The 11,746-nt window shown below is 42.0% G+C and overlaps 1 long non-coding RNA gene across 2 annotated transcripts; it reads right to left on the reverse strand.

Annotated features, from left to right (window-relative positions):
* Window positions 1–25: 25 nt before the first annotated feature.
* Window positions 26–11,746, reverse strand: LOC142771388 (uncharacterized). Of its 2 annotated transcripts, XR_012885892.1 has the most exons (4): window positions 11,601–11,746; window positions 8,223–8,280; window positions 7,356–7,796; window positions 26–409 (listed from the first exon to the last, which is right to left on the reverse strand). It is a non-coding gene; the product is annotated as an uncharacterized LOC142771388 (long non-coding RNA). The 2 variants fall into 2 exon arrangements; XR_012885891.1 differs by lacking the exon at window positions 8,223–8,280.

Consider the following 11,746-nt stretch of genomic DNA (forward strand, 5'->3'; position numbering starts at 1 on the left):
ATTATAAACACTTTTCTTCAAGTCATTATTTACAGAGTTATTTAACGTTTATTTATGAATTAGTCACATTGATACAATGCTAAGTATGTCTGACGTCTTCCACCTCGACTTGGAGTTTACGTGCGAAAAAAAAGTAGTATCCTAGTCCTTATGTTATACAGCTTCTATTGAAAATTTTATAGTGGCTAAAAAGCAAGCTGTATATTCGAGGAATTTCCGAATTTAATACTGAATAGTAACCTGAATTCTACAATTTTTTTCTTATTGAGAACCACTTCCACTAAGATTTCTGCGTCGGAAATTCTTCTGTACATACAATGCCTCTTCAAGTCTGTCTAAACAATTTTAGATGCATCATAAGACGGCAACCATCTTTCTTCGTGTACAATCCCCGATGTCAGCGGCTATTCTGAAAGAAAAATCAGAAAATGAATTTTTAAAACAAAATATTTTATATTCTTTGTAACTCTAAACTTTAGCACGTCAATACATACGCCATCAATAAATAATTATTAAACTAGCGGAGTTCGACGGCATTCTCCACTAGGAACGCAAATTATGTCCTTTGTGGCAAGAATATGACACCTACTGGAATCACTACATGTACTCTTTATGCTTTATCTCTTACATTATGCTTTATCTTTACATTGTGCTTTGGCTCTTACGTATAATATGATGCAGAAGTTCTGAATTTGACCTTTTCTGTGATGTTGATAATAAAATAGGCAGTACAGACTGCTTTTGCCATCATTTTATCTGCGGGCCTGTTTTATTTTTTTTGTCTAGTGCAGTGGCATCAAACAGATTGCGCCGCTGCATCTCGGGGCACTCAAAGTTCGCCTGTGTACATGGATTCTATGAGCATCATCTGTAGCCATGTTGCTCATCAAGACACTGCACTGCCAATAGGTTGCAATGGTAATAATAATATCAAGTTGTCTTTTACTTCACAAAACCAACACATGATTGCAAGAGACGCTGTGGCGGAGGGCCGCGAAAATTCTGACCATCTGCTGTTGTTTGGCTTGCAGTGACAACGCGCAGCACGTGGGCTTCTACCATCTCGCCTCCATCGAAATGCGACCGCCATGACCGGAATCGAACACTTGACCTTCAGGTCAGAAGCTGAGCACCCTAGCTACTGAAAAATCCGAGACGGAAAGAAGTGATTCACAATGTTGGGCTAAATGGTGTTTTCTAGTTAGAAGTGAAGGTCACGGGACTGAATGCTACCTGCGGGGCTTTATTTTCGAAGGGGGAGAGTATGCTTGTGCAAATTTGAACAACGTCAGATTGTTTAACGTGTATATCAAGCTAAGTACACGGCCAAGGTACTTAGCTTTATCCGCGCTTTAATTACCTCCAGGTGGTCCAAGTTACCGTAACCCTCTGCTACGGCAATTCTCGTAATCAAATAGTAGTTGTGTGATGCTAAACCCCAATAATTATATTATAAATGTAACTACAAGTGAATGACAGCTCGTAAAGCGAGGACAAATAAAGAAGGAATGGCAACTTCAGTGCTCTTGCTTTCATTGGTTTTTTGTTTGCCTTTGCTTTATGCAATTTCGTTCACTTTAAAGGTGCGCAACTTCTCAGGTTATAGAGGTGCAACGCACGCCATAATGGACATTCTAACAAGATAGCGTGAAGAACATTTCACTACCAGAGGCCTATCACTAAAGCCCGTCACCACCTAACTACAAAAATAACTATCAGAAGAAGCAGTAATGCCTGCTCCTATCTAAATATAATAAAAGTGAATATAATGCCCTGGGTTTCCACCTTGCGGTGAACAATTTTCTCACTCATCTCACGCTTTCTTCTTTCACATTGAACAACCGTAAGTCCAACGTGACAAAGATTTTTCTCTTCATGGCTTGGTAAGCCAATCAAAATCTATAGCCATCCCCAAAACTACATTCTATTTCAAGTCACCCAACACCATTTCCCCATTACAAAGATGGCTCCAACTAAAGTGGCTCTTACGTGAGGTACACATTCTCTGTCTCCGTAGTGTCTATTGCATTGAAGAACCGAGCACATTGCGGTATTGTCGCGATTGAGAGTTGTTCTTTAAGGGGTCTTATGTGGCAATGCATTCGGTGATTAGTCCACATTTTTGAGAACTGCAGATCCACCTTTCAGTTTAGTGAACGTTTCCCGTGCTCTATTTCGCCCGACAGTGCCACGCGGACAAATGACTTCAACTAATGGACGTCAAAGTGTCGTTGCGACACTAGTGAAGCTTAAAGGATGGATTTATATTCCTGTAAAAACTAGTCTCACAGCCCAATAAATTGGCAAATTTGGTTGGCCCAGTAATAATCAGTTTTGGTCATAGGCCAGCAAAATCTGTTACGCGCATCCATAATCTCTTATGAAATTCACTTCGCGCTTAGACCTCACTCGAGCTCAGTGTCCTCAGCCTGACTCACTCGGTTGGACATTCTAGAAAAGTGTCTTCTGCTGGGCTGACTCGAACTCAAACCCACTAAATCATTACTGCCCCGAACTCACCCTGGTTAACGGCTGGATCAAGGCTTGAGCGAGTTCGAGTTTAATTTCTCTTCAGTCCATTAACATACTACACTTTTCTGACCATGGCGTCAATGAACCCAACAGCAATATTCTATGTAATCGGTGCTCTTGTGGAGGCCTTTGGTATAGTACCTTCGGATATCAGTTATACGAGCTCCCAAATCAGTAAGGTCAGATTTCCTTAAAGAACTAACAACAGAGCACTTGTTACTCAACACTGTCTTGAAGATTTTATAGGTGGAAATAAATGCCCCTTCCCAGTCATTTGCTCATCTGATGAATATTGAAATAGTATAAAATGATGCTCGTTTGCAATATGCGTGAGTAGATGTTAGTATAACCGTGAATTCACACAAAGCTGATGATAATGCTCAAGAGGAGCAAACAAGAGCAGACGTAATGAAAAGCAAAAGAGATTGATTCGAAAATTATATCTTGCACTTGGACTCACTCCTACACAGGCTCTCCCTAATTACTATGATGTGAACTCTCCCAGACTTACCTTCACAATTTTTTTTCAAGCGGACACTCTCCGACTGAAACTGAAAAGTATCATTAACTCGGCCTCATTGAAACTCTGATTCACGGATCGACCTGAGCCCGCATCTGTCCACTGAGCCGGCTGATGAGTGAATTTGTCAACTTATGCTTCAAGACACTTGGCCAGATAAAATGGTGACAAAAATTTCAAAATTTTAGGTGGGACATAGAGAGTGCGTATGCATGCTTCAAATAGAATTTATCACAAGCGTGTGATACACTTTTAGAAAAAAAAAGCCGATTGTACAATATGGTTTGGATGGTGTCAAGCATTCACTGGCAAAAAGTTTGGAGCTCACTCCAACTGACTCACGAAACACACCTCACTGCAGGGCTGGGCAGATTTACTTGAATCAGTTTTCCTGAACACAAATAACAAAATACGCCATTTGAAATCTGAAATATAGATACTGAGATACATTTGTCGATGGCATAGTGGGACTTTCGGAAATACGTTCGCAAAAATATGGCAAAGCTATCCCGAGATGCGGATACAGTTATAGAGATACTGAAATACCTTTTCTCTTTTGTGGGTGTTCATGCTCTGTGAAAGTGTTCATTTAATACAGCAAGATAAATTAAATGCTGCAGCCTATCGAAAGTACAAGCTCATTTATATATTACCGAACAGCAGTACCGGAAATATGAGCCGCGGCTGGTATTCTGATGCTCTATTTGCATGTGCTTTCTTGCCATAAAAAAACTATTCGAGCTCAATGGAAGGTATGGCAACCATAGCCGTTTATGTCACTAATTATGATGCATTGCCGGGAGATGCACCAAATTCTCATGACATGATTCCAAAGAAATTGCTGAAATTGTTGTTACATAATAAAAAAACACGAAATGTTTTGTTTTGTGTTAGTTTCAATAACTAAAGCTATATGTGTGTAACTATCAAATTATTCTGCGATGAGTCAGCCTCTGTACTTGTCCGTAAAGAATAAACTACTAAGCCTCAAAAGCATGCAAAGTATATTTTAGCATATGTTCTGAGCGAAAAAAGAAAGTCTTGACATTGGTTCCGCGCATGGCACGTCGAGCAATCGTCCAACATGGTAGTGTATCCAGCGAAGTGATTTTCTGCAGCAATACGCCACATAACTAAATCAGATGGGCGCTAGTTGTCTACTCAGGAGGCCTGGACAAATGTGCACACTAAGTTGCAGGTAATTTGATGAAACGCGCAATGCATAAAGTGTCACTAAATTTGTCATGTACATTTGTACACGACATGACTGGAAGGAGCTATGGAGACAGAAGCATACCAATGAAGCTCAATATACACGTTTCTTACAATGAAATATACGTAGAACTTAATGTCCATGTCCCCGAACCAGAAATCGCGTTTCCATAACCTTTGCCGGGTACCACAAGCATCGAAGCATTGTATCCCTTTTCTGCGGGGTCGAAGAACGTGCCATACAGTGTGAACCCTTCAGCCCGGCCTCTATATTTGGCCGTTGCTCGCTTTTGTACTGTGTTCATTGGTGGTGCCTTGAAACGTTATCGCCGTTCCTCCGACTACAGCTAGTCCAAAAAATGTGTCGTTTGGGAGGGTTAAGGAATCCCACAGTACTACGAGGTGCCACTCAATTACAGTAGAGGTGGGTCAGCTAAGTGTTGCCCAACGAGTGCGGTCTCGCTCTCACCGCCAGCAATTCGTTGCAGCTGGAATTGTGATGACGGGTCATCGAATGGCCTTAAACGTAAATGGCACTGCACCTGATGGTCACACACACAAATATTCACACATGACAGGTAAGAACAGAAGCACAGACCATGAGAAAGACTACTGTCCTGCCATGAGACATGACGAGAACAAAATACGCGTTTCAGCACTCCGGGGTAGAAAAAATTGCTTCGACCTGGATGAAGACGCCACCTTGACCGTCACTTCTGGTGTTTTGTCTGCGTCGGGCCAGATAACTGCGGATTCCTCTGTTATATCTACGTGCGCTGGAGCGCGGTATGTCAAAACTACATTAATGAAGACGATAGTCTTTCTTGGGGACCTTCAACGCAAAAATTTTGGTCTATGTGTGGGCCTGTACTTTTGTCTATTTTTCCACCCTTAACGGTACCTTAAACGGCACCGAAATGACTAAAAGATACTCCGAATAGCCGATTTCATCCGCAGCACCCTCCAACATTGCTCATGGTTCAGCGTTCATACTAGTGCAGTTGTCACTTTAAAAGCGAATATTGCCCATATCTGAGGCTATTTACCAACACTTCAATATTATTAATGTGTATTTTTACTAGGAAAGGAATACATAGGAAATTTTAAAGACATTATCTCTTATGACGCTACGCTGAACGTGCAATGCTTCCACGAAAAAGCAAGTGTTTCGAACGCTTTGCTAAGACGGCACGGTGGTGGCACCCACCCGTCGCCTTGCGTTCTGCCCCTTATCACCTCAGAGATAGGCGCGCACATCGCGGGCTTTGTTATCTAAGATAATTGCCATATAGCACTCCTGTCTCACGCGTGACTTGACTTGATGCGCTCATTAGCCTCCGCTGCACGCTCGAGGCACTCTAATGCAGCGCCTCCAGAATACCATTCACTGATATTCTTGCACAGAAAACCAAATCAACGTTTTGTTCACTCTCCAGACGCAAGACTGTCGTCTTTCGAAGACATTTGCAGTGTAACATGCAGATACGGGGTCAATTTTGTTTAGACATTGGTTGCCTATTAACAAGTTATTTTGCGGTGCGATGGTTTCAGCACTCCTAAGTCACTAGTTCCAGATTTATTAAAACATAAACTGAGACAGGGGCAGTTGCTCATTCATTGGTATCTATTGGCATTTGCGTCTGACCATCAACTTTATGTATCAGTTCTTACTACTCTAATTTATTTGGCCTTTGTTTTCCCCACTGTCTGTTGTATGTTTACTTTGCTTGTTATATACAAACACTGCATTTCTGTCATGACTAGTCTCAGATACCGTCACCCCTTATTTATTTTTTTGAATAGGCATTTATGTGTTAATAATCGATGATGATCAGGTGTTTTGCCACGTAGACCATTCTTTGTCATTGGGGAACCATCGCTATCCTCCCTATGTTGTCAAGCAGCTCACGCCTTTGCCTTCCAGTATGGCTGTAGCTGGTACTCATACACCAGATGATTGTGTTCTTAATGAGCCTTCAACAGCGGCTGGGGCCTTCGAACTTGATTTTGCTTAGAAAAGTTATGCTGCAGCTATCACAGCTACTTCAAGTGATGAGGCCACGACTACAAGTTCCGAGTCCAGCCCACTGCCTTCTCTGACTTCTTCAGAGGTTTCTTCCCCAGTGAAAGTAGAATCGGCTAGTCAGTCTCAGAAGCGCCGCTTTACAAAAAAGCGAAATAAGCCAAGCCGCTTCGCGGATTGTGTTCTTAAGTGATATTGCATCTCTACATTATCGAAGTAGTGTGATTCTAGTTCCCTGTTAAGATTATAAGGTGTGCAGCAGCGATCTTGCTACAAACTCTTGTGTACCGCCACACACCCTGAATTAAAACACTCTGACATAAAACCTAATTCTTATTTGGAAACGACCCTTAGCTCATTTTGAAAAACACAATCAAAAATATAGGTGTGCCCACAGAGCACCGTGATGCAGCTACTATATCAGAAAAGTATTGAAATACTGAGACATAGATATATTTTTAAGAGTATCTCAATACAGAAATACTGATAATTAAAGTATCTACAAATTATTATAGTGATACTCTTGTATACCTATATTATCTAGCCCTGAGAAGAACCTATTGATAGAAAAATTGATAGGAACACCAATGAGCTATGGCACATAGTGAAACCTCTGCGAACTGTTACACCATTTTGTTCTGTTCAGATGAAACCACCAAGCGGTTGGTGGTAACTACAATAATGACGTAGAACAATAAGTGTGGTGAAATGTCTAGAAAAAACAAGGCACAGTTAATGACTTCATAATAGAATAACTGGAAGCGCAAACCAATGGGACACAAGAGAAGAGACAAACAAGCGCAGACTTCAACTGGTTTATCAGAAAATTTCTTAAATTTTTTCCTAATGGCTGCAGACGCCTTTGAAACGTATTGTTCTTGAGAGAGAACAGCATGACATCCTTCCTTATCAGCAGTAACAAGCCTCAGGCTATTAGACACACAGAACGCAATAATCGGGCCCAGTCTGCATTGTACACCCGCACTAGCATTCTTTTTGGACAACGTTGAAACACATTCTTTACCACAATGCAAACTGTCCACTTCCTGAACTCTCTGTGCTACTGACCGTGTCAAGGCAAGCTTCTCGAGTCCGTCAGGGATAGATGCCAGACAAAACTTGGGTTCCATTTGAAGAATACGAAGGTGCTCTTCGGGTAGCTGGCAGTCACCCTGTACCAGGATATCCCGCTTTTCACTAGGCAACTTCCTCCTTGTTACCAGCGTAGGCCTAGTCGCATTCCACAGCACCTCAGTGTAGGTTTCGACCAGGTTGTTCCACGAAGAGAGTCTTAACGGGCACAACATTGCACTCGCAGGCAAACTTCAAACTCATTGGCCTGGCGATACCACTCGGAGCGAATAATCCTGGAGAGACGACGAGCGTGAGAGGCAGAAGGAAACAGCCATCCACACAAGGCCTGAAGTTCTGTCGGGCGCATTCGCTGCCTGGAATGCCAGGAAGGACATCTCGCTCGGCATACGCACACCGCTATCAAAGCCGTCAACACTGAGGAATTAGAGAGATTAAAATTAGAACACATAAAAGAGCCCTTGTTCGAAGTGATGAATGGCAGTAGGGTTGACAGGCGGGCTAGTTGGTACAAATTCATAAAGGAATAATTGGAAGCGCAAAACAACGGAACACAAGAGAAGAGACAAACAAGCGCAGGCTTCGACTGGTTTATCAGAAACTTCTTTAAAGTTTTTCTTAATGGCTGCAGACGCCTTTGAAACGTATTGTTCTTAAAAGAGAACAACAAAACATTCTTCCTTATCAGCAGTAACAAGCCTCAGGCTATTAGACACAAAGAACGCAATAATCGGGCCCAGTCTGCAGTGTACACGCGCCTTCGCATTATTCTTGAACAACGTTGAAACACATTCCTTAACACAATGCACACTGTCTGCTTCCTGAACTCTCTTTGCTACTGACCGTGTCAAGGCAAGCTTCTCAAATCTTCTCTTCTTTCGTCTACATTGGTAGCGTCGACCTGAGGAATGCAATGAATAAATGTCACGGTGCTAGCTGGAATCGAATGCAAGCATTCTACGTGGCAAGGATGCATTTTACCACAGATCTACCTACACCAGGCCTTGGTGCTCCTTTTTTATATAGACGCAGATCTTCATGAAACGTCAATATTGGTTGCAGTGCTGTCTACACTATTTTATAAACAATGCATATGTACTCTTTTGATACAGCCGTCACGTCAGGTTAACGTCAATGGTGATTAGTTGCCATGCGGTGAAGCTGATTTATGTAGCAGTGTGCAGGACAAGCATGCTCGCGAGCATCAGTGTTTCATGTACGCTTTTCGTGTTGCTAATACGCATGTTCCAGTCAACATCATTGCGCAAGAGCAAACAAATGATTGTATGAACATCTGCAACTCTTCAACATACGTTGGTGCATGCAATATTTTTTGTGTGAATATTAGGCGCCATTGCAAAACGTGTTGCTCAATAAAAAATTGCAAATCGGTCACCTTCTCTCCGCCTGCTTCGCATAACGTCGGTTTCTAGGTACGTGATATATGCCAAACTTTTCGGCCGTCAGCTTACAAGACCCCCAATAGGCACCACAATGTCCGCCGCCACCTATAGGCGCTCCTCAATCTTTGCATCACTGCTCTTCTTAGTACTTAGAGTGATGTCATTCACACACATACTGAATTTTCGCACCCTCTATGTTTCTAAAAGGATCAGGAAGGCCCTGCATCGCCACGTGGAATAAAAGAGAGAGAGAATTGAGCCTTGTGCGTACCCTTAAAGCATAAATACATTGGGGGTTGATTCAATGTTCTGAAACTTCAAGCAGACACTTTTGTCTGACAAAAAGTCTTTAATCTAACGCTATGTCAGCGTTCCTATCCTGATTTCCAGAAGACCGTGCAGGATAGCTTGGTGAGTAACAATATCGTAGGCTCTTGTCAAGTCCTGGCTAAGAAATACTTTAGCATCTATGGAGCGGGAATATAATATATTATGCTTGAGTTGGAGCAACACGTCCCGCGGACCCAAGCCCAGTCGGAAGACGACCATCTACAGCGGCTACAAGTCATTGTTTTATGTGGAACACATAATTCGGGTATAAGCTATGTATTCCTCAGTTATCATTAGCACGAGTTTAGAGAATTGTGTCTTAGATTTTCTATTGTGGCTGGTTTGCCTGCTTTAGTATTAGAACTACAGTTGCCGACTTCCACTGGCTGGGTAGCAAGCCTTTAGTAGTCCAAATTTTTTGCATGTAGGTCATATGTATTTCCCTATTTCGCGGGAATAGCTATGTTGGTCACATGGAGTGCTGCGTCAATGATCGAGTGAGGGAACATAATCTCAGAGTAAAAATAAGGACGGTGCGCATCTGAGCTCTCATGTTACAACTTGTGAGTGCACACCAAACTTCACACATATTAGGATTCTGTGAAGAAGTAAAAACGAGTTAGCACGGGAAGTTTTGGAGGCATAGCACATAAAGAAACGCGGTAATTAGTGTGTCAGCGAAACGGCACTGAACCTGTATTAGTGAGAAACACGTTGTCTGGAGAGCATATGTCCGTTAGCGTGACTAAGTATGTGAAGGGCTGATCATGTTGCGCATGTGTCGACGAAGAGTAAGTTTATATTAGCCTGTTTTCTCGAAGTACAAACAGCTGTAGGTGACTGCCTGTGTTGTATGTATTTGTTTCTGTGCGTGGTTGTTCTTTCGGCGCGATGTTGAATATTTATTCAAGACATGCACCAACTAGCCCGTCAGTGAGTACTATAGTATTCGTATCCCATCATGGTTCTTCTCGGGCAGATGGTACATATTTTTTGTAGCTAGAGCTACGCTCGTTTTTTATCACCGTTTTGGTGTGACTGTTGGCTGAACCTCCTGCTAGACTGTTGCCTAGCAACGCCCGCTGCTAGCAACGCCACTGACCACAACATCAAGGATGACCTCAAAGGAAGAGCTGGTCAAACCACGCTGCGACAACATAAGAAAAACTTGGTGGGATTCGTCGACAGCTACAAACGTCAATCTAAGAGGGTTAATTTAGGTTTATTTGTCAAATCAAAATAAGGAGCAAGAAGTGAGCCAAGGTTATGGGACGAGAACAAGCCGCATGCATCGAGTAAAATAGTGACACAAAAAACCAACCTCAACAATATGATTAACCGTCTCTATCACTAATCCCACTCAGGCTCAACTGAGGAAGCCAAAGAAATATTTGATTTACTTCAGCCTGCTATGTCTTTTATGAAATTCAGTATGTTTTTAGGGGGCAGTGCACGAGAGACTGAGTGTCAGTGGGCTAACACAGACCTACCACACATTTTAACTTCAGTCACGCCTTTATATTATTTTACAAAATTTGCACTCGTGCTTAAGAGCAGATCTCAATTGACCTGTGCATGACTCTAATGCACAAACGCTGCATCTCAAGACCACTCTGTTGGTGCAATCGTATGCGGTAAGCCAGAGCTATAATAAAGTGGAGCTGTCAGAATGTAGTATGTGTATTGCGAGAATTCAGTGGAAGCAAATACCCTCGCTGGACGACAACACTCGATGTATGCAATTCTAGTCCGCCGACGAGCAGCCTTCACCACCGATTTTCACAAGTGCTATAAAAAACGGGCTCATTGCCAACGGTATCCATCAGTAATAAAGTGAGTAGCCACGTGTATTCTCAGTAAATTTTCATTGTCTGCGTCGTCATGCCATACAAAATGAAGGATGGTGCAAATTTTCTAGAAGTGAACGACAGCCATAATTGTGTGATAGAGAGAAATATGTGAAGTATTTAGACCACGTACACCATTATTTTTAATTTTAAAGTGAAGTAAAAGCACTAGTTCATACTGTTAGGATGAAGTAACTGTTCTTAGTTATTTCTTCATTCATTTTTCATAAATCATTAGATAATGTTAAGCGGTACTTTTGACGGTAAGGTGTTTGTGTAAAACTTATCCAAAGTCTTCTTATTGGTACATGGATAAAACACGGACAGAACGAAGCGTTAAGCACACGTAATATTAGGTCCAGTTTTGTACGTCTATGAGCTGAATGGTGTCATGAATTTGATTATTCATGTCTATCATTTTTACCTATCAAATCCTAAAAATTTCAACCTAACACTGACATTGAATAGTAAAAAAGGACAACTGAACAGCCTGCTTGTAATATCGGTTATGACATTTCACGCATCATAACTTCAGAAGGCATATAAACACTCCGAAAAGTGTACTGGCAAGTTTGACATCCAAACGAGCCGTATGAGGTCTAGTATAGATATATTCAAATGCCCCGCGAACATTAACTGACCTGCTTGATATCCAATCCTGCTGTATGAATCATAAGGTCAGAGGAAATGAGGAAAAGTATGGCTGCGAGTGCCCCTCTAAGCATGTCGCTTTCTTTCACGGTTCGTGATGCTTGCAAACTCCCAATGCGAAGCTTCATCCGATAGG

This window comes from Rhipicephalus microplus, chromosome 9 (genome assembly GCF_043290135.1).
Source record: "Rhipicephalus microplus isolate Deutch F79 chromosome 9, USDA_Rmic, whole genome shotgun sequence".
NCBI classification, from domain to species: Eukaryota; Metazoa; Arthropoda; class Arachnida; order Ixodida; family Ixodidae; genus Rhipicephalus; species Rhipicephalus microplus.